The following is a 21,881-nucleotide window of genomic DNA, read 5'->3' as shown; positions in this document are numbered from 1 at the left end:
GTATTCTATTAAGTTAAAATAAGTGTTCAATTCAGTATTGATGTAATTGTCATTATCACAAATAAATAAATAAAAAAAATCGGGCAATTAATCGGAATCGACTTTTTTGGTCCTCCAATAATCGGTATCGGCGTTGAAAAATCATAACCGGTCGACCTCTAGTTTTAATAAATAATAACAGAAAGTGCTTGAAAAACGCAGAGTAATATGCATGTTCCTTCCACAGAGAGAGAGAGAAAGAGAGGGAAAAAAAGAGCGAGGAAGGAAGAGAGAAAGAAAGAAGGAGAGAGAGAGAGCCAGTCCCAGGGCCGTGAGGCTTTAAGTCAACTGACCGACACTCCTCATTATCAACTCACACAGTATGAATTGGAGCTAACAGGCTTTGGCCCCGGCAGACAGGCCCATGAGACTCTCTGTGTGTGTGTGTGTGTGTGTGTGTGTAAGACATTGTGCTGAGGAGCAGTGAAAGGGGTCAGTTCCTAAACCACAATCCTTTCCAAATAACACCACAGGCTTTGTAGGATGACCGGAGCATTCTTCTGATAGCTACTACCCAAGTAGCTAATCTAATTTTCACACACTAAACTACTGCTGTGTGTATTTTGCTATTGGTTAGTGACATAAGGTTGCTACAGTATGTGCAAAAGGAGGTAAAAGGTTATGCTACTGGTGGTTTATATATTCTATGACATGACATTTTATGTACCAAGATGTTCAAATAAACCTTCATTTCAAACTCCCATTCTGTTTTTCCTCCCACCCCTCCCATGCAGCTATCAGGTTCATATTCCCTCCATAAGGCTGGGGCTGGCATTTACATTAGCCTCTCCCTCCCTCCGCCATCACCGTCCAGGCCAGGGCTGTAACCAGTAACCACCTTGCAATGTAAATTATTACATTTGTGAATCAAGCTTTCCACCTCAAACAGGCTGTTTATATAGGCCCTGATATAGAGGGAGATAAAGAGCAAGTGTGTTTTCCTGGGGGTGTTGAATGTCATTAGCCTACGCTGAGGCTTTGTGTGTGTGTGTGTATGTTATTCATAATGGCATTCTATCTACATACTACGTGGCTATGCCTCTCGTTCTGCTACTTAATAAACTCAACATCAACTCAGCTGCAGGGCAGGGGAATGGCGATGGATTCAAAATATTATGTTCCTTTAGATGGAGGTGACAGAGGAAACAGGTTGCCTTTTGTTTTATAGATCAAATTAATCTAAAAGCTCCTGAAATCATTTTCACTTCAGTTCCATTTTACTCACAAATGTATATTGGTTAACTGTTAGGTTCACCATCTCTGACTGCATCCCAAATGGAACCCTATACCTAGCCCCTGGTCAAAATAAGTGTACAATATAGGGAATGGGGTGCCATTTGGCACACAATCTCTGGCTATTAAAAAATAACTTGGTCCGACCTTAGTCCGATCAGCAGGTGGTCCAAGTTCCCTTCCCTCACCTGTCATGCTAAAGTCTTAAACTTGGAGACAAAAACAAAGAGCAAGGTGTATTTTTGTAAAATCACATACAGCTGCACCGTACTACTGAATCCCAAAATTAACCTCGACCACATGAAAACCTGCTGTCTCCATTCCGGGTAGGACAGGAAAATTACACCCCTCCACGCCTTGGTATTAAACCTCAATTACAAACTGGGTGGTTGGAGCACTGAATGCTGATTGGCTGACAGCCGTGGTATATCAGACCGTATACCACGGTTATGACAAAATATGAATTTTTACTGCTCTAAATACATTGGTAACCAGTTTATAATAGCAATAAGGCATCTCTGGGGTTTGTGGTATATGGCCAATATACCATGGCTAAGGTCTGTATCCAGGCACTCTGCGTTGTGTCATGCATAAGAACAGCCCTTAGCCATGGTATATTCAAATCAAATGTTTATTTGTCACATGCGCCGAATACAACAGTGAAATGCTTACTTACAAGCCTATAATCAACAATAAGTAAAACATTGTTTTATTTTCTAACAAATAATTAAACAGCAGCAGAAAAATAACAAACGAGGCTATATACACAGCTGTACATTTTGATGAAACATGGTGAAGCCCCAAAATTGCCCTCACTGGAAGCCTGTGTTTCAGACATAAGGAAGTGGATGGCTGCAAACGTTCTACTTTTAAACTCGGACAAAACAGAGATGCTTGTTCTAGGTCCCAAGAAACAAAGAGATCAATTAATTAATCTTGATGGTTGTACAGTCGTCTCAAATAAAACTGTGAAGGACCTCGACGTTACTCTGGACCCTGATCTCTCTTTTGACGAACATATCAAGACTGTTTCAAGGACAGCTTTTTTCCATCTACGTAACATTGCAAAAATCTGAAATTTTCTGTCCAGAAATGACGCAGAAAAATGTATCCATGCTTTTGTCACTTCTAGGTTAGACTACTGCAATGCTCTACTTTCCGGCTACCCGGATAAAGCACTGAATAAACTTCAGTTAGTGCTAAATACAGCTGCTAGAATCCTGACTAGAACCAATTTATTTTTTATCATATATTACTCCAGTGCTAGCCTCTCTACACTGGCTTCCAGTTAAGGCAAGGGTTGATTTCAAGGTTTTACTGCTAACCTACAAAGCATTACATGGGCTTGCTCCTATCTATCTCTCTGATTTGGTCCTGCCGTACATACCTACACGTACGCTACGGTCACAAGACGCAGGTCTCCTAATTGTCCCTAGAATTTCTAAGCAAACAGCTGGAGGCAGGGCTTTCTCCTATAGAGCTCCATTTTTATGGAATGGTCTGCCTACCCATGTGAGAGACGCAGACTCGGTCTCAACCTTTAAGTCTTTATTGAAGACTCATCTCTTCAGTAGGTCCTATGATTGAGTGTAATCTGTCCCAGGAGTGTGAAGGTGAACGGAAAGGCACTGGAGCAACGAACCGCCCTTGCTGTCTCTGCCTGGCCGGTTCCCCTCTCTCCACTGGGATTCTCTGCCTATAACCCTATTACAGGGGCTGAGTCACTGGCCTACTGGTGCTCTTCCATGCCGTCCCTAGGAGGGGTGCGTCACTTGAGTGGGTTGAGTCTACCTGGCATGATGACTCTTTGCTGTCTCCAGTTCACCTGGCCCGTGCTGACCTGTTGCACCCTCGACAACCACTGTGATTACTATTATTTGACCATGCTGGTCATTTATGAAAATTTGAACATCTTGGCCATGTTCTGTTATAATCTCCACCCGGCACAGCCAGAAGAGGACTGGCCACCCCTCATAGCCTGGTTCCTCTCTAGGTTTCGGCCTTTCTAGGTTTGTTTTTCCTAGCCACCATGCTTCTACACCTGCATTGCTTGCTGTTTGGGGTTTTAGGCTGGGTTTCTGTATAGCTGATTTAAGAAGGGCTATATAAATACATTTGAATTGATATACAGGGGGTACCGGTACAGAGTCGATGTGCGGGGGTACACCACCCAGTTTATAATATTGGCCATATACCACACCCCCTCGGGGCTTATTTCTTAATTAGAGGACGGCAGTGATGTCACCAGTGTTGCCAAGGCAGGGTGCTTCATGAAATAGACTCGCATCTAAAAACACCTTGAAAGTCAGTTTGTTAACTTTGTGTGGAGAGGGCTAGGGTAGGCCAAGCCTTGGCTTATGGGTCGTACAAAGAAAGTTGTTCATCCCATCCAACTGGAAAGTACTGGGCAGTCATGCTGCCTCACATGGTGGCACAATGTAGTTCAAATGTAGTCAATCATTCAATCATCACCATTTGGAATCGTACTACAGGACATAGCCTACATGTTTAGCCCTGTGTATATAAAATAAAGAAGAAAAGAAAACTTGGTATGATATACAGTGCCTTCAGAATGTACTCAGAGCCCTGGACATTTTCCACATTTTGTTACGTTACAACCTTATTCTAAAATTGATAAAATTAAACAAATTCCTCAGCAATCTACACACAATACCCCACAATGACAAAGCAAAAACAGGTTTTTGGAAAGTTTAGCTAATTTATAAAAAATAGAAATACCTTATTTACATAAGTATTCAGACCCTTTGCTATGAGACTCGAAATTGAGCTCTGATGCATCCTATTTCCATTGATCATCCTTGAGATGTTTCTAGAACTTGATTGGAGACAACTTGTGGTAAATTCAATTGATTGGACATGATTAAGAAAAGGCACACACCTGTCTATATAAAGATCTCACAGTTGACAGTGCATGCCATAGCAAAAAACCAAGCCATGAGGTTGAAGGAATTGTCCGTAGAGCGCCGAGACAGGATTGTGTCAAGGCACAGATCTGGAGAAGGGTACAAAAATGTCTGCAGCATTGAAGGTCCCCAAGAACACAGTGGGCTGCATCGTTCTTAAATGGAAGAAGTTTGGAACCACCAAGACTCTAAGTTATAGCAAGATGATGCCGACAGAGATGGTCACCTCGCTTCACATTCTTAGGAAACTATGCAGTAATTCATTTTTTTGATTTGTTAGATTACTTGTTAGATATTACTGCAGCGCCGGAACTAAAAGCACAAGCATTTGACTACACTCACATTAACATCTGCTAACCATGTGTATGTGACCAATAAAGTTTGATTTGAAGTTGGCCGCCCGGCCAAACTGAGCAATCAGGGGGAGAAGGGCCTTGGTCAGGGAGGTGACCAAGAACCCGATGCTCACTCTGACAGAGCTCTAGAGTTCTTCTGTGGAGATGGGAGAACCATCCAGAAGGACAACCATCTCTGCAGAACTCCACCAATCTGGCATTTATGGCAGTGGCCAGATGGAAGCCACTCCTTAGTAAAAGGCACATGAAATCCCGCTTGGTGTTTGCCAAAAGGCACCGAAAGACTCTCAGACCATGAGATTCTCTGGTATGATGAAACCAAGATTGGACTGAATGCCAAGCGTCACATCTGGAGGAAACCTGGCACCATCCCTACGGTGAAGAATGGTGGTGGCAGAATCATGCTGTGGGGATGCTTTTCAGCGGTAGGGACTGGGAGATTAGTCGGGATTGAGGTAAAGATGAACGGAGCAAAGTACAGAGAGATCCTTGATGAAAACCTGATCCAGAGTAGGGCTGGGCGGTATACTGTTTTTGCGATATACCGGTATTGATGCACGGACCGGTTTGGGTTTTTACTTTACCTTCTATAACGGTATTTTAATGTTTGGTTTGTTAAATGTGATACGCAGTGTGTAGCGTACATTTTTACAGTTTACTTTGTTACTTGAGTCATCCCTCTCCGCTCTCTCTCGCCATACCGCTTTCCACACAGACCTAGTCCCTGCTCCCGTCACTCAAGGAGTGCATGTTGTTCCTCGACCACGAGACACTTGTGTTCAGCCTGCATGGTCAATGCAGTATATGCAACAATGTTAATGACAACAATGCAGTTGTCACTTTGCTTCTTAATATACATTTACTAGCATTGTATAATTACACTATTAGCTTGTGTTTCTTACATCTGCAAACAGATAGTTTGTCTTTTCTTATCAAGCTGTTCCTAAATCTTGTTAGCCACTAATGCTAATCACTAGCTAGCAAATACATGTACTGAGTAAGAGCAAGCGTAATTAGCTTATACAGCCTGATAATACCAGTGATGGTATAGACCTAAATCAGCATGTTGTTTGTGCAACAGTATCTTCTAAATCAAAGAGGAATACGCAAAGCAAGAATACATTAGCTACATGAAGTAGCTAAGAGTAAACATTCAATGTATGAAACACCTATCAACACTTTAGCTCCTACCCTGTCAGAATAACTCCTCCATGGCATTTTCATTTGTTCTTATGTCAAACAACACTGTATTAAAAGTGGCCACTATTATATTCTAACTATAGAATTACAATATACATTCTATTTCCATGATCCAACAGTTAAGATTTAGAGCAAAACACTTGGGTTAAGTCAAATTGCAACATTTGGTTAAAAATATGGCCCAGATTGCTTGCCCACATCGTACAGCCCTACGTGGCAGTGTGGAAATGATCTCAAATGCAGAAATTGATGAAAATTGTGAATTTTTTGGAGTTTAAGTTTTATTGTACAGTATAAAACAATCAGATGGAGAAAGAACCATTGAAATCACTTAGAATGTATATGTGTTGCCACCCTAGGGGCATGCACTACTTATAAAAGCAAATTTAGAACTTATTTAAAAAAAACATAAAATAGTCTAATTATTTTTTTAAATACAGTGATATAATATTTTGGCCATATCGCCCAGCCCGACTCCAGAGCTCTCTGGACCTCAGACTGGGGTGAAAAATTCACCTTCCAACAGGACAATGACCCTAAGCACACAGACAAGACAACGCAGGAGTGGCTTCGGGACAAGTTTCTGAATGTCCTAGAGTGGTCCAGCCAGAGCCCGGACTTGAACCTGATCGAACATCTCTAGAGGAGACCTGAAAATAGCTGTGCAGTGACGCTCCCCATCCAAACTGACAGAGCTTGAGAAGATCTGCAGAGTATTTGGGGAAGAACTCAAATGGGTCAAATGTTTCGGGTAGCCTTCCACAAGCTTCCCACAATAAGTTGGGTGAATTTTGGCCCATTCCTCCTGACAGTGCTGGTGAAACTGTGTCAGGTTTGTAGGCCCCCTTGCTCGCACACGCTTTTTCAGTTCTGGCCACAAATGTTCTATAGGATTGAGGTCAGGGCTTTGTGATGGCCACTCCAACACCTTGACTTTGTTGTCCTTGAGCCATTTTACCAGAACTTTGGAAGTATGCTTGGGGTCATTGTCCATTTGCGACCAAGCTTCAACTTACTGACTGATGTCTTGAGATGTTGCTTCAATATATCGACCTAATTTTCTACCTCATGATGCCATCTATTTAGTTAAGTGCACCAGTCCCTCTTGCAGCAAAGCACCCCCACAACATGATGCTGCCACCCCCGTGCTTCACCGTTGGGATGGTGTTCTTCAAGCTTCCAAGCCTCCCCCTTTTCCCCCCAAACATAACGATGGTCATTATGGCCAAACAGTTCTATTTCATTTTCATCAAACCAGAGGCCATTTCTCCAAAAAGTATGATCTTTGTCCCCATGTGCAGTTGCAAACCGTAGTCTGGCTTGTTTATGGCGGTTGTGGAGCAGTGGCTTCTTCCTTGCTGAGCGGCCTTTCAGGTTATGTTGATATAGGACTCGTTTTACTGTGGATATAGATACTTTTGTACCCGTTTCCTCAAGCATCTTCACAAGGTCCTTTGCTGTTGTTCTGGGATTGATTTGCACTTTTCGCACCAAAGTACATTCATCTCTAGGAGACAGAACTCGCCTCATTCCTGAGCGGTACGATGGCTGCGTGGTCCCATGGTGTTAATACTTGTGTACTATTGGTTGTACAGATGAACGTGGTACCTTCAGGCATTTGGAAATTGCTCCCAAGGAAGAACCAGACTTGTGGAGGTCTGCATTTTTTTGGCTGATTTCTTTTGATTTTCCCATGATGTCAAGCAAAGAGGCACTGAGTTTAAAGGTAGGCCTTGAAATACATCCACAGGTACACCTACAATTGACTCAAATTATGTTAACTAGCCTATCAGAAGCTTCTAAAGCCATGACATCATTTTCTGGAATTTTCCAAGCTGTTTAAAGGCACAGTTAACTTAGTGAATGTAAACTTCTGACCCACTGGAATTGTGATACAGTGAATTATAAGTCAAATAATCTGACTGTGAACAATTGTTGGAAAAATTACTTGTGTCAGGCACAAAGTAGATGTCCTAACCGACTTGACAAAACTATAGTTTGTTGACAGTAAATTTGTGGAGTGGTTGAAAAACGAGTTCTAATGACTCCAACCTAAGTGCATGTAAACTTCTGACTTCAACTGTAAAATGTGATATTTCATATTTGTATTTTTAATAAATTATCAAAAATCTCTAAACACTATTTTTGCCTTCAATTTATACACAATACCCCATAATGAGATGAGGGAAAAAACAACATATAATCGATTTTAGAATAAGGCTGTAACCTAAAAAAAAGAAAATAGAAACTCAAGGGCCTGAAATTAATACTTTAACACTTAATACTTTCCGTACGCGCACGTACGCGCGCACACACCATTTGACCAGCTCTGAAGACGAATGGGAGGTTCCTGGCTGGCTCCTGTCCAAACATTGATTGTCCTTCCTCTCTACTTCTGCCCCCATTCTAACCCTATATTAACAACTATTAGAATACACACACAGAGGCCCTATATTAGTAAGGCCTCTCGCACTGGTCTACCGTGCTGTACCGTGCTGGGCTTTCAGATATTTTTATTTTCACATTGCATTTTCCAGCATAGCTTGGCTCTCTAAAAGCGAGCAGAACTCACCCAATAACATATCCCGTCCCATATGTGTGAGAGCTATATGAGAAAAGAAGGCAGGGTGGCCCTATATCGTATCATACTAACTGAATAGTGCATGTCTGCGTCACAATTGGCAACCTATCAATTAGTGATGGGAAGAAGAAAAGAAAAAAACGATAGTTACATGTCGCAATATTATTTTTGTATATCGATTTATAAAATTGGTAGCGCTAGCCGACTGTGCCGGAGCCAAAACTCCAATATTTTTGGTCCTGAAGCTTGTTCTCAATCTTTAAAAAAAAATAGAGAGCCAATTTGTTTTCAGAACTTATATTTCCATGACAGATCAAAGCTCGTTTCCTCATGACTCCTTGTCTCTCTGCAGCAGACATACAGTGCCTTGCGAAAGTATTCGGTCCCCTTGAACTTTGCGACCTTTTGCCACATTTCAGGCTTCAAACATAAAGATATAAAACTGTATTTGTTTTGTGAAGAATCAACAACAAGTGGGACACAATCATGAAGTGGAACGACATTTATTGGATATTTCAAACTTTTTTAACAAATCAAAAACTGAAAAATTGGGCGTGCAAAATTATTCAGCCCCCTTAAGTTAATACTTTGTAGCGCCACCTTTTGCTGCGATTACAGCTGTAAGTCGCTTGGGGTATGTCTCTATCAGTTTTGCACATCGAGAGACTGAAATTTTTTCCCATTCCTCCTTGCAAAACAGCTTGAGCTCAGTGTGGTTGGATGGAGAGCATTTGTGAACAGCAGTTTTCAGTTCTTTCCACAGATTCTCGATTGGATTCAGGTCTGGACTTTGACTTGGCCATTCTAACACCTGGATATGTTTATTTTTTAACCATTCCATTGTAGATTTTGCTTTATGTTTTGGATCATTGTCTTGTTGGAAGACAAATCTCCGTGCCAGTCTCAGGTCTTTTGCAGACTCCATCAGGTTTTCTTCCAGAATGGTCCTGTATTTGGCTCCATCCATCTTCCCATCAATTTTAACCATCTTCCCTGTCCCTGCTGAAGACAAGCAGGCCCAAACCATGATGCTGCCACCACCATGTTTGACAGTGGGGATGGTGTGTTCAGGGTGATGAGCTGTGTTGCTTTTACGCCAAACATAACGTTTTGCATTGTTGCCAAAAAGTTCAATTTTGGTTTCATCTGACCAGAGCACCTTCTTCCACATGTTTGGTGTGTCTCCCAGGTGGCTTGTGGCAAACTTTAAACAACACTTTTTATGGATATCTTTAAGAAATGGCTTTCTTCTTGCCACTCTTCCAAAAAGGCCAGATTTGTGCAATATACGACTGATTGTTGTCCTATGGACAGAGTCTCCCACCTCAGCTGTAGATCTCTGCAGTTCATCCAGAGTGATCATGGGCCTCTTGGCTGCATCTCTGATCAGTCTTCTCCTTGTATGAGCTGAAAGTTTAGAGGGACGGCCAGGTCTTGGTAGATTTGCAGTGGTCTGATACTCCTTCCATTTCAATATTATCGCTTGCACAGTGCTCCTTGGGATGTTTAAAGCTTGGGAAATCTTTTTGTATCCAAATCCGGCTTTAAACTTCTTCACAACAGTATCTCGGACCTGCCTGGTGTGTTCCTTGTTCTTCATGATGCTCTCTGCACTTTTAACGGACCTCTGAGACTATCACAGTGCAGGTGCATTTATACGGAGACTTGATTACACACAGGTGGATTGTATTTATCATCATTAGTCATTTAGGTCAACATTGGATCATTCAGAGATCCTCACTGAACTTCTGGAGAGAGTTTGCTGCACTGAAAGTAAAGGGGCTGAATAATTTTGCACGCCCAATTTTTCAGTTTTTGATTTGTTAAAAAAGTTTGAAATATCCAATAAATGTCGTTCCACTTCGTGATTGTGTCCCACTTGTTGTTGATTCTTCACAAAAAAATACAGTTTTATATCTTTATGTTTGAAGCCTGAAATGTGGCAAAAGGTCGCAAAGTTCAAGGGGGCCGAATACTTTCGCAAGGCACTCTATAGTGAGCAATATATTTGGAACATCAAATCGCAATACATACAGAATTGAGAGAATCGAAATACGTATCGGCACCTAAGTGTCGAGATAATATCGTACTGTGAGGTCCCTGGCAGATCCCAGACCTGTCCCTATGGTTCACTACATTTGACCAGAGCTCATAGGGTCCTCCTGCCATAGTTGAGCTAGGCACAATACCGTGAAACCACGCAGACTAGTCACTCACCATCCCAATTCCCTGTGAGATGGGGCAGGCGAAGCATGCAGCATTCTCCCCCTACAAGCCTGTCTGTCCCTGGTCGCTCTACTTGTTCGTACATTAGGGTCACACTGGTAATTCATGTCTTACAAAAGAGAGACACAGTTCAACTGTTCAGCCAGGGACAACAGAGACTGCTCACAAGTGCCAGCAGCGTTCCTTTCCTTCTCTTTGTGACCCGACGGGAGAAAAGTAGATCCACTGTGAGTGAATACATTGGCACTGCGAGACACTTCTAACCAGAGTAACATTACTGTGTGTAAAGAAGCAAGCTGCTCAGTGCCTACAGAAGTCAACCAGGGGGAGGCATTTTATTTTTACTTTGAGAAACTGCAGTAGATTCACTAAAGATGGTACAAAAAATGTTGAAAAGATTGAAACAACATCTCACACAGGTGCAAACCCAGAGACACAGATACTCTGTAAAGTGGAACAGAAACCCTGTTGGATTATGAAGACAAGACTTTGAGCGCCAAGCTCCCAAAACTTAACGAGGGAGAGATCAAAAGCCTGTGTGTTCCTGGCGAGCGGAACCAATCAGCCAGGAGGGCCCGGCCAGGAGAGGAGAGGAGGATGAGAGGAGAGACAAGCGCTTCCCTTTTAAATTGATCCCACAGAGACCCTGGTGGTGGTTACCCTTGACTCAGGAGAGATAACAACTCTCCAAGCCCCACGGATCTGAGGAGACTCGGTGAAGAGAAACCGGAGGGAGAGAGGGAGAGAGGGAGAGAGGGAGAGAGGGAGAGAGGGAGAGAGGGAGAGAGGGAGAGAGAGAGAGAGAGAGAGAGAGAGAGAGAGATAGAGAGGGATAGAGAGAGAGAGAGGGATAGATAGAGAGAGAGATAGAGAGAGGGATAGAGAGCGAGAGAGAGAGTGATAGAGAGAGAGCGGGATAGAGAGAGGGATAGAGAGAGAGAGGGATAGAGAGAGAGAGAGGGATAGAGAGAGAGGGATAGAAAATAATAGCGAGAGAAGACAGAGTTGAGGCTAGGATAGAGAGCAGGGTGGGGATGGAGAATAGAACAAAGAGCTGATCTCAGTCTCTGGGGCAGTCAGTCAATGTGTATCCAGACAGCATCTGATCCAAGCATCTGATGCCAACATACAGACATGGATTCTGGAGTATCAACTATCAAAACTAACCGATGTTACATGTCCTGATGATGTACTTTAGCAGCAGTGTCTATTTACTCTGTCCTGTTCTGGCAGATTAAGCCTTGGCTCATTAAGGTCTGAGATTAGACTCTAGACCACACCAGTCTGTTTAATCCCCCTGAGCATGGAGCTCGAGGGAACAATGGTATCACTTCAGCCCAGAGACCCAACATGCTGCCAGACAACACACAGCCTGCCCAGTGACCAACACATCAGCTCAGACACACTTTGCTGTGTGTGTGTCCTATCCCTTTTCGCTAGTCTTATGCCTTTATTGCATTAATAAAGGTGATTCAGTACTCAGTTGATCTCTCTAGCTGCTCGCTATAAAGATCTTCTCGCTCTCCCTCCCTCCCTCACTTTCTCTGTAGACACATGAAGCCTACCTTTCAGAGAGGTGAAGGGTAAAAAGCTACTATGTGTTGTAACTACATCTTGGTGGGGGCCCTTTATACGTACAGTGAATACTTTCTGAAGGCACACCACTTGACTTTTTCCACAAATTGTTGTTTCAGCTTGAATTTAAAATGGAATAAATGTAGGATTTTTTTTTTGTTGTCACTAGCCTACACACAATACGCCAAAATGTCAAAGCGGAATTATGTTCTTAGAAAGTTGCACAAATGAATGAAAAATGAAAAGCTGAAATGTGTTGAATCAATAAGTATTCAACGCCTTTGTTATTGCATGCCAAATAAGTTCAGGAGTTAACACAAAGATACAGTTGCAGAGTTTAACATTGTAGTTACTCCATAATACTAACCTAAATGACATACTAAAAAGAAAGAAGCCTGTGCAGAATAAAACATATTCCAAAACATGTATCCTGCTTGCAACAAGGCAGTAAAGTAAAACTGAAAAGATTTGTCAAAGAAATTAAATACTTATGTTGTGAACACAAAGTGTCACGTTTGGGGCTAATCAAACACAAAACATCACTGAGTGCCACTCTTCATATTTTGAAGCATGGGAGTGGCTGCATTATGTTATGGGTATGCTTGTCAGTGGCAAGGACTAGGGAGTTTATGATAAAAAGAAACAGAATAGAGCTAAGCACAGGTAAAATTCTAGAGGAAAACCTGGTTCAATCTGCTTCCAACAGACACGGAGACAAATTCACCTTTTAGCAAGACAATAACCTAAAACACAAGGCCAAATCTACACTGAAGATGTGGCCTAGTTAGTTTTGACTTAAATTGTCTTGAAAATATATGGCAAGTCTTGAAAATGGCTGTCCAGCAATGATTAACAACCAACTTGACAGAGCTTGAATTTGTTTTTAATAATAGTGTGAAGATATCGTACAATCCAGGTGTGCAAACATATTAGAAACTTACCCAGAAAGACTAACATGTATTGACTCAGGGGGTTGAGTACTTATGTAATCAAGATACAGTAAACTAGTGTTTTATTTTTCATCATTTTTTCCAAATGTTAGGATTTATTGTAATCCCACCTCGTAAACCAGAAAAATGTGGAAAAAGCCAAGGGGTGTGAATAGATCCTGAAGACACTGTAAAGGGTTCACAGGCCTTAGAGGTGACTCTGTGATGTAAAAAAATGGGCGATTAATTAGGGCCGATTTCAAGTTTTCATAATAAAATCGTTAATCGCCCTTTTTTGGACACCGATTATGGCCGATTATATAGCAATCCATGAGGAAACTGCGTGGCAGGCTGACCACCTGTTACACGAGTGCCGCATCAAAAGAACCTTGTGGCTGCAATGAGCCATGGTAAATTTCCAGCTAGCATTAAACTTATCTTGTAAAAAACAATCAATCAATCTTCACATAATCACTAGTTAACTACACATGGTTGATGATATTGCTAGGTTAACTAGCTTGTCCTGCGTTGCATATAAACAGTCACTATCATTAGTAGTCATCAAGTGTATTAGTGCAGGTCTGGAACAAAAGCCTGCAACCCCAGTAGCTCTCCAGCCTGTTCATTTATCATCGAATCACAGCCTAATTCAACCAAACGGGTGATGATTTAACAAAAAGCGCATGTGAAAAAAAAGCACATTCGTTGCACAAAATCTACCTAACCATAAACATCAATGCCTTTCTTCAAATCAATACATAGAAGTATATTTTTTAACCCTCATATTTCATTAAAATAAATGCATATTAGCAGGCAATATTAACTAGGGAAATTGTGTCACTTCTCTTGCAAGCAGAGTCAGGGTATATGCAACAGTTTGGGCCGCCTGGCTCGTTGCGAACTGTGTTTCTTCCTAACAAAGACCGTAATAAATTTGCCTGAATTTTACATAATTATGACATAACATTGAAGGCTGTGCAATGTAACAGCAATATTTAGGATTTAGGGTTGCCATCCCTTCAACAAAATATGGAATGGTTCCGTATTTCGCAGAAAGAATAAACGTTTTGTTTTTGAAATTATAGTTTCCTGATATGATCATATTAATGACCAAAGGCTCGTATTTCTGTGTGTTTATTATAATTAAGTTTATGATTTGATATTTGATAGAGCAGTCTGACTGAGAAGTGGTAGGCAGCAGCAGGCTCGTAAGCATTCATTCAAAACAGCACTTTACTGCGTTTGCGAGCAGCTCTTAGCAATGCTTGAAGCAAAGCACTCTTTATGACTTCAAGCCTATCAACTCCCGAGATTAGGCTGGCAATACTAAAGTGCCTATAGGAACATCCAATAGTCAAAGGTATATGAAATACAAATGGTATAGTGAGAAATATATATCAAAATCAGCCGATTAATCGGCATCTGCACATGATTTGGTCACACCAATTTTATTATATATTTTTTTCAATAATTGATAATGACTCCAATAATGTGCCTACATTATATACAGAACCAGGCTAATAATGACTAGCCATCTTTTAAATTAGAATGCTCTTGTGTTCTTACGTTTATTTGGATAGATTTACTCTAACAGCAAAGAGACTTAAAATGTATTTATTGCCGTTTACAAAGTGCCATGTGTTCTCTTCTGCTAAATCCTCCAGAGAAGTTGAGGGAAAAAAATGATACTTTATACAATGATACTCCCAACCCCCCCGTGATTTCTCCCAGTTTTTTTCTGTTTTTTTGCATTTTGTTTTTCGAAAAACAACATTGGATATTCTAAGTCCACAACCATGCTTAAACAACATCAGGTGACAATTTTTGAGAAATTTGATTTATTTTGTGTAGTTACCCTTTAATTCAGGTGCACATCAGCCAGACTGTTGTGTTTGGCTAGCCGTGTTTCTGTAGCCATAGGAGGCGCAAGAGTTTCTAATATTCACCATAAAAATGCACTGTTATAATAAGTAATTCCATGCATCATCACATTTACAAAATTATGTAAAATAGCCTACTATTCATAATGTGATGAGTAGATTGGATAGTCATAATTTAGGCTAATAATATAAACAATCACTGTTGGCAAAAAAGACCCTTCACTGCATGGCTGTGAGTGTAGTTGCATAGATTGGGCCAAGGCTATAGCTCATTCAGAAAGCATTCAGACCAAAAAGTTCAATCTTGGTTTCATCAGACCAGAGAATCTTGTTTCTCATGGTCTGAGTCCTTCAGGTGCCTTTTGACTAAATCTAAGCAGGCTGTCATGTGCCTTTACTGAGGAGTGGATTCCGTCTGGCCCCTCCACCATAAAGACCTGATTGGTGGAGTGCTGCAGAGATGGTTGTCCTTCTGAAAGGTTCTCCCATCTCCACAGAGGAACTGTGGAGCTCTGCCAGAGTGACCATTGTGTTCTTGGTAACCTCCTTGACCAAGGCCCTTCTGCCCCGAATGCTCAGTTTGGCTGGGCGGCCAGCTCTAGGAAGAGTATTGGTGGTTCCAAACTTCTTCCATTTAAGAATGATAGAGGCCGACACAATCCTGTCTCGGAGTTCTACGGACAATTCCTTCAACCTCATGGCTTGGTTTTTGCTCTTACATGCACTTTCAACTGTGGGACCTTATATAGACAGGTGTGTGCCTTTCCAAATCATGTCCAGTCAATTAAATTTACCAAAGGTAAACGCCAATCAATATGTAGAAACATATCAAGGATGATACATCAGTGTCTCCTGACCCCTCCCGTCTCAGCCTCCAGTATTTATGCTGCAGTAGTTTATGTGTCGGGGGCTAGGGTCAGTTTGTTATATCTGGAGTACTTCTCCTGTCCTATTCGGTGTCCTGTGTGAATTTAAGTGTGCTCGCCCTAATTCTCTTTCTCTCTCTCGGAAGACCATGCCTCAGGACTACCTGACATGATGACTCCTTGCTGTCCCCAGTCCACCTGGCCGTGCTGCTGCTCCAGTTTCAACTGTTCTGCCTTATTATTATTCGGACCATGCTGGTCATTTATGAACATTTGAACATCTTGGCCATGTTCTGTTATAATCTCCACCCGGCACAGCCAGAAGAGGACTGGCCACGCCACATAGCCTGGTTCCTCTCTAGGTTTCTTCCTAGGTTTTGGCCTTTCTAGGGAGTTTTTCCTAGCCACCATGCTTCTACACCTGCATTGCTTGCTGTTTGGGGTTTTAGGCTGGGTTTCTGTACAGCACTTTGAGATATCAGCTGATGTACGAAGGACTATATAAATACATTTGATTTGATTTGATGATCGATGGAACCAGGATGCACCTGAGGTCATTTTGAGTCTCATAGCAAAGTGTCTGAATACTTACGTAAATAAGGTATGTTCTTGTATTTTTAATACATTTGCAAAAATTGCTAAAAACCTGTTTTTGCTTCGTCATTATGGTGTCTAGATTGGGATATGGCCGATGTTCTCTACTGGTACCAACAAGATAGGCTTGCAATACTGTTCAATCAATTAAGATTACAATTTGTATAACTATAAAATAAAGATGAGTCTATTAGTCTGTCTTCTCTTTACAGCAATAGCCATTTGCTTTCTAAACTCCACTTTTCACCGACAGTCGCAACGCAACAATCTGTGGTATTTGCAACGAGCTGCCCAAATAGCAGGCCCTTCCGACTGTAGGCAATGTAATGTGATTTTTAAAAATCCACAACTTATTTTTTTACATTTTAAATAAGCTAATCATCCTCCGTGGCCAAATCATGCTTTCTGGTGTAGTAGCCTATTTTGAATGATTTTATTTATCCCTGTATAGACAGGAGTAGGCTAATTAGGTTACATAATCTTTCCAAGATTAGTTTATGGACACGCCCCCATGGTCTGTAGTGTACTTGTGATGGAGTTATCAAAACAAATGGCCACTGGATTGATGCAAATCATAATGATTCTGCCAGGTACAGGTACCTGTGAATTTCCATTTCCATCGACGGTACAGCTATACAAAGTGGTAGACATTTGGCCCTACGTACACTGCACACACACAGATGGGGGCATTCCCGTGCCGTTGTTTCCTCCTCAGAAAGTTGGTATATTTTTGGTCAATTGCACATTACTCTTTGAATGAATCATGATAATAAAAACAGCTAATTGTGAAACTAACGTGACCAGGTAAAAACATTTTTTTTAAAAGTGTGTCGCACTGCCAAGTCAAATGGTTGCAAATGCGACACTTTTGGTCGCAGTATCGAACTCTGCACTTGTACAAATACGGAATCCAATGGAGCATCTCTAATTGGACAATATCAGGTAATATATGTTTCCAAACACTTCCTCCCTACTGAACACCACCCTGCTTGTAGTACTTAAGTCCATCACCATGGGCAGAGGGGTGAAGAAGACACTCAAGACAGTAAATTATTTGAAAGACTTTCAAGTACCGCAGTGTTGCGGCCGCCAGTATTTAGCCAGACTATAATTGGCTCCAGTCAAAGCACTCAGCTCAAGCTGTGACAGATAGCCTGCCCGGGGCATGAATAACTTACAGCCTCATAAATAACTAGATCACTACTAATATCATTAAAGTACCCCCTGGTTGGCACAGCCACTCCTAATTCCTCCACACAGCTATGGCCTGCCTGCCTCCCTACCTGTCGCTCCCCATAACAAACGCGCTAAAATCACATCAATATTTTGACATTTCATTCAGCTCACTCTCCAGGCCGATGCAATTTTTTTAATTAGTTGAATAGAAAATTGGCAGGAGAGGCAGGATTGGGGTTTCGAGGCTGCCTGGGTCTCTATTGCCACAGGTAACCTTCTTTTGAGGGACTTAGCACAGAGAATTGATTGCTTGCAAGAGCAGACTCATCATCTCGGCTAATTTTCTGTGCGAAGCAGGCAGAGCAGGGGAGAAAAAAAAGAGACCTATTTATAATCGGTGGAGGAGAGAAGGAACAGGAGAGGGGGATTAGTCTGTCATTAGGATGAGGAGCGGAGGAGAGTAGAAAACATTGGGGTTTAAAAAGCTGACAAACACAGTTTACTCTCTCCCTCCCTCCCTCCCTCCCTCGGCCGCAAGCACGCCTCTTCTTGACATCCCCAAAGTACCACAGAGTACAGAATGAGGGGAGGTGGAGAAACCAGGTATGATACTGTATGTATCACATAATGGCCTATTGTAAAAATACGGCGAGGAATGTTTCCCAACCACGTGACCTGATCAGGAAAAACTCAGTCCTATTACCACATTTTCCACCCACCTGGCTCAGGCAGCGGTTCTCATGGCCAGTGATTTGAATGCAGGGTAACTGAAATCCGTTTTACCAAATTTTTACCAGCATGTCACCTGTGCAACTAAAGGAGACAACTCTAGATCACCTTTACTCCACACACAGAAACGCATACAAGGCTCTCCCTTGCCTTCCCTTTGGCAAATCTGACCATAACTATTTTCCTGATTCCGGTTTACAAGCAAAAAATCTAAACTGGAAGTACCAGTGAATACGGAAGTGGGCCGATGCAGCGGATGCTAAATTACAGGACTACTTTGCTAGAACAGACTGAAATATATGTTCCAGATTCATCCAATAACATTCAGGAGTTTACCACGTCAGTCACCGGCTTCATTAAAAAAAAGTGCATCGACGGCATTTTCCCCACAGTGACCGTACGTACATATCCCAACCAGAAGCCATGGATTACAAGCAACATCCGTACAGAGCTAAAGGACAGAGCTGCAGCTTTCAAGGAGCGGGTCATTAATCCAGACGATTAAAAGAGATCCCGCTACAACCTCCCATGAGCCATCAAACAGGCAAAGCGTCAATATAGGACTAAGATCGAGTACTACTACTCTGACACTCATTGGATGTTGCAGGGCTTGCAAACTATCAGAGATTACAAAAGATAAACCTAGCAGCGAGCTGCCCAGTGACGTGAGTCTACCAGACGAGCAAAATGCTTTTATGTTCGCTTCGAAACAAGTAACACTGAACCATGCATGAGAGCACCAGCTGTGTGATCTCACTCTCCGTAGCTTATGTGAGGAAGACCTATAAAACAGGCTAACATTCACAAGGCCACAAGGATTAGCAGGACGTGTACACAGAGCATGTGCTGACCAGCTGGCAAGTGTCTTCACTGACATGTTCAACCTCTATTGATCCAGTCAGTGTTTCAAGCAGACCACCATAGTCCTTCTGATCAGGAACACCAAGGTAACATGCCTAAATTACTATCGCACAGTAGCACTTACATCTGTAGCCATGAAATGCTCACAGCACCATCATCCCAGACACCATGGACCCCACTACAATTCGCATAACTACCCAACAGATCCACAGATGACTCAATATCTATTGCACTCCACACTGCCCTCTCCCATCTGGACTAGAGGAACACCTACATGAGAATGCTGTTCATTGACTACAGCTCAGCGTTCAACACCATAGTGCCCTCCAAGCTCATCACTTAGCTCAGGACCCTGGGACTGAACACCTCCCTCTGCAACAGGATCCTGGACTTCTTGACTGGCCACCCCTAGGTGGCGACGGTAGGCAACAACACATCCGCCACACTGACCCTCAACACGTGAGACTGTCAGGGGTGCGTTCTTAGTCCCCTCCTGTACTCCCTTTTCACCCACAACTGTGTGGCTGTGCACGACTTCAAACATCAAGTTTGCTGCTGACACAACGGTGGTAGGCCTGATGACCGACGACGATGAGACAGCCTATTGGAAGGAGGTCAGTGACCTTGCAGTGTGGTGCCACAAAAAGTACTTAAAATACAAAAATTGGGTAGGAATCAACATGGTAGGGATAAAAACACAGCAAACAGAGGCCATAGAAGGCAAAGTATGTGGGTATGTGTGGGTGTATTGTGATAGAAGGTGGGGTGTGTGTTTTTGTGTTAAGTGAGTGAAAAAGGAAAATGGTTACATGGGCTCTGGCATTTGCGTGTCTAAGAGCTAGAGTTGTGACCGAGAGAGCTTTCAATTTTGTGCAGATACAGGATATACATTTTAAAATAAATAATTAATAATTAAAAAATAAAGAAGTAATATTTATAATCTATAGTCTTAACATGATGGAGCGGTCCCCAACCCTGTACACTACACTAGACACCCACCTGAGCCACATACACGCTAAGGAGAAATCCTTATGTTGTATAGGACTACTGCAAGTGGCTTAAATGCAACCAAGACAGAAAGATAAACGCGGTCAGAGACCCACTAAAGCAGCACTACCCACTCAAAAGTCTGAGTCTGCCTGGCAGGGCTGGTCCAACAAAGTCAAAGCCCCCAGATGGGTGAGCATAATATACAAGGAATTTCTGAAAGCTGCTAATGAGAACCTTGATGATTTTGTGGCAGTGGCAGTGCTGGCAACACTAGCTGCAGTAACCCATGGGGAGGGTCACGCTCGGTCAATCATAGAGGGGGAAAATGTTTGTGGCCCTGGTGGCACAAAATATTAAAAATATTTGACTACACAGAGATGCTTGGGAAAATGGTCAGAACGGGGGAGCCCTGTGTGTGCGTTTCAGGGTAGGGGGTGTATCTGAGCGCCATCAGCTAAAACTTGACATTGGTTAATCAAATCTCCTCAATCTTGCATGCCTTCTCAAACAGCTATAACTGCATATAAATTCGCACATCAAGTCTTCTCTTGAGTTGGGCTCGGGATAGAACAACTGTTGAACATCTGAGCTTGTGGTAATTGTGGGTTGTGTGTGTGTGTGTGTGTGTGTGTGTGTGTGTGTGTGTGTGTGTGTGTGTGTGTGTGTGTGTGTATCCCACATCTGTTGCTATGGGGAAATGAAATTAGGGACAATACAGGATGAATTACAATAATTGGTTTGCCAAAATAATGATTGCTTTCCATAAATGTAATTTTTGTAATGCCAATCCTGGTCATAGGTAACAATCATTCAAATGAACTGCCAACATTATTACACATATTATTCATTAAATGTGGAAATAAATTAAGATATGCAAGATTTTTCAACATACAGTACCAGTCAAACATTTGGACACAAATTATTCAATTTGGACACAAATCATTCAAGGGTTTTTCTTTCTTTTTACTATTTGTAGAATAGTTGTAGAATATTCTACATTGTAGAATAATAGTGAAGATATCAAAACTATGAAATAACACATACGGAATCATGTTAGTAACCAGTGTTTAACAAATCAAAATATATTTTAGATTCTAGATTCTTCAAACTAGCCACCCTTTGCCTTGATGACAGCTTTGCACACTCTTGGCATCCTCTCAACCAGCTTCACGAGGTAGTCACCTGGAATGCTTTTCCAACAGTCTTGAAGGAGTTCCCACATATGCGGAGCACTTGTTGGCTGCTTTTCCTTAACTCTGCGGTCCAACTCATCCCAAACCATCTCAATTGGGTTGAGGTCTGGTGACTGTGGCCAGGTCATCTGATGCAGCACTCCATCACTCTCCTTCTTGGTCAAATAGCCCTTACACAGCCTGGAGGTGTGTGGGTAATTGTCCTGTTGAAAAACAAAGCATTGTGGGACTAAGTGCAAACCAGATGGGATGGCATATCGCTGCAGAATACTGTGGTAGCCATGCTGGTAAAGTGTGCCTCGAATTCAAAATAATGCACTGACAGTGTCACCAGCAAAGCACCCCACACCATCACACATCCTCCTCCATGCTTCGCGTTGGGAACCAAACATGCGGTGATCATCCGTTCACCTACTCTGCGTCTCACAAAGACACGGTAGTTGGAACCAAAAATCGAAAAAAGTATTTAGTCAGCCACCAATTGTGCAAGTTCTCCCACTTAAAAAGATGAGGCATGTAATTTTCATCA

At 42.1% G+C, this 21,881-nt stretch overlaps 1 protein-coding gene across 4 annotated transcripts in view; it reads right to left on the bottom strand.

Moving 5' to 3' along the window:
* The window catches only part of LOC110535556 (zinc finger protein 438), a 96,704-nt gene that overhangs the window by 38,761 nt on the left and 36,062 nt on the right, over positions 1-21,881 (bottom strand). For 2 of the 4 annotated variants that reach the window (XM_090189852.1, XM_090189851.1), the window contains exon 2: positions 21,342-21,555. The exons of the other annotated variants lie outside the window; for them this stretch is intronic. The gene's annotated coding sequence lies outside the window, so the exon portion shown is untranslated. The remainder of the gene's footprint in view (positions 1-21,341; positions 21,556-21,881) is intronic. 4 annotated transcript variants of the gene reach the window in all.

The sequence above is a fragment of the Oncorhynchus mykiss genome, chromosome 11 (assembly GCF_057628025.1).
Source record: "Oncorhynchus mykiss isolate SJ-2025 chromosome 11, ASM5762802v1, whole genome shotgun sequence".
Classification (NCBI taxonomy): domain Eukaryota; kingdom Metazoa; phylum Chordata; class Actinopteri; order Salmoniformes; family Salmonidae; genus Oncorhynchus; species Oncorhynchus mykiss.
The sequence above is the reverse complement of the archived record's forward strand: the minus strand, read 5'-3'. Positions and strand labels throughout refer to the sequence as shown.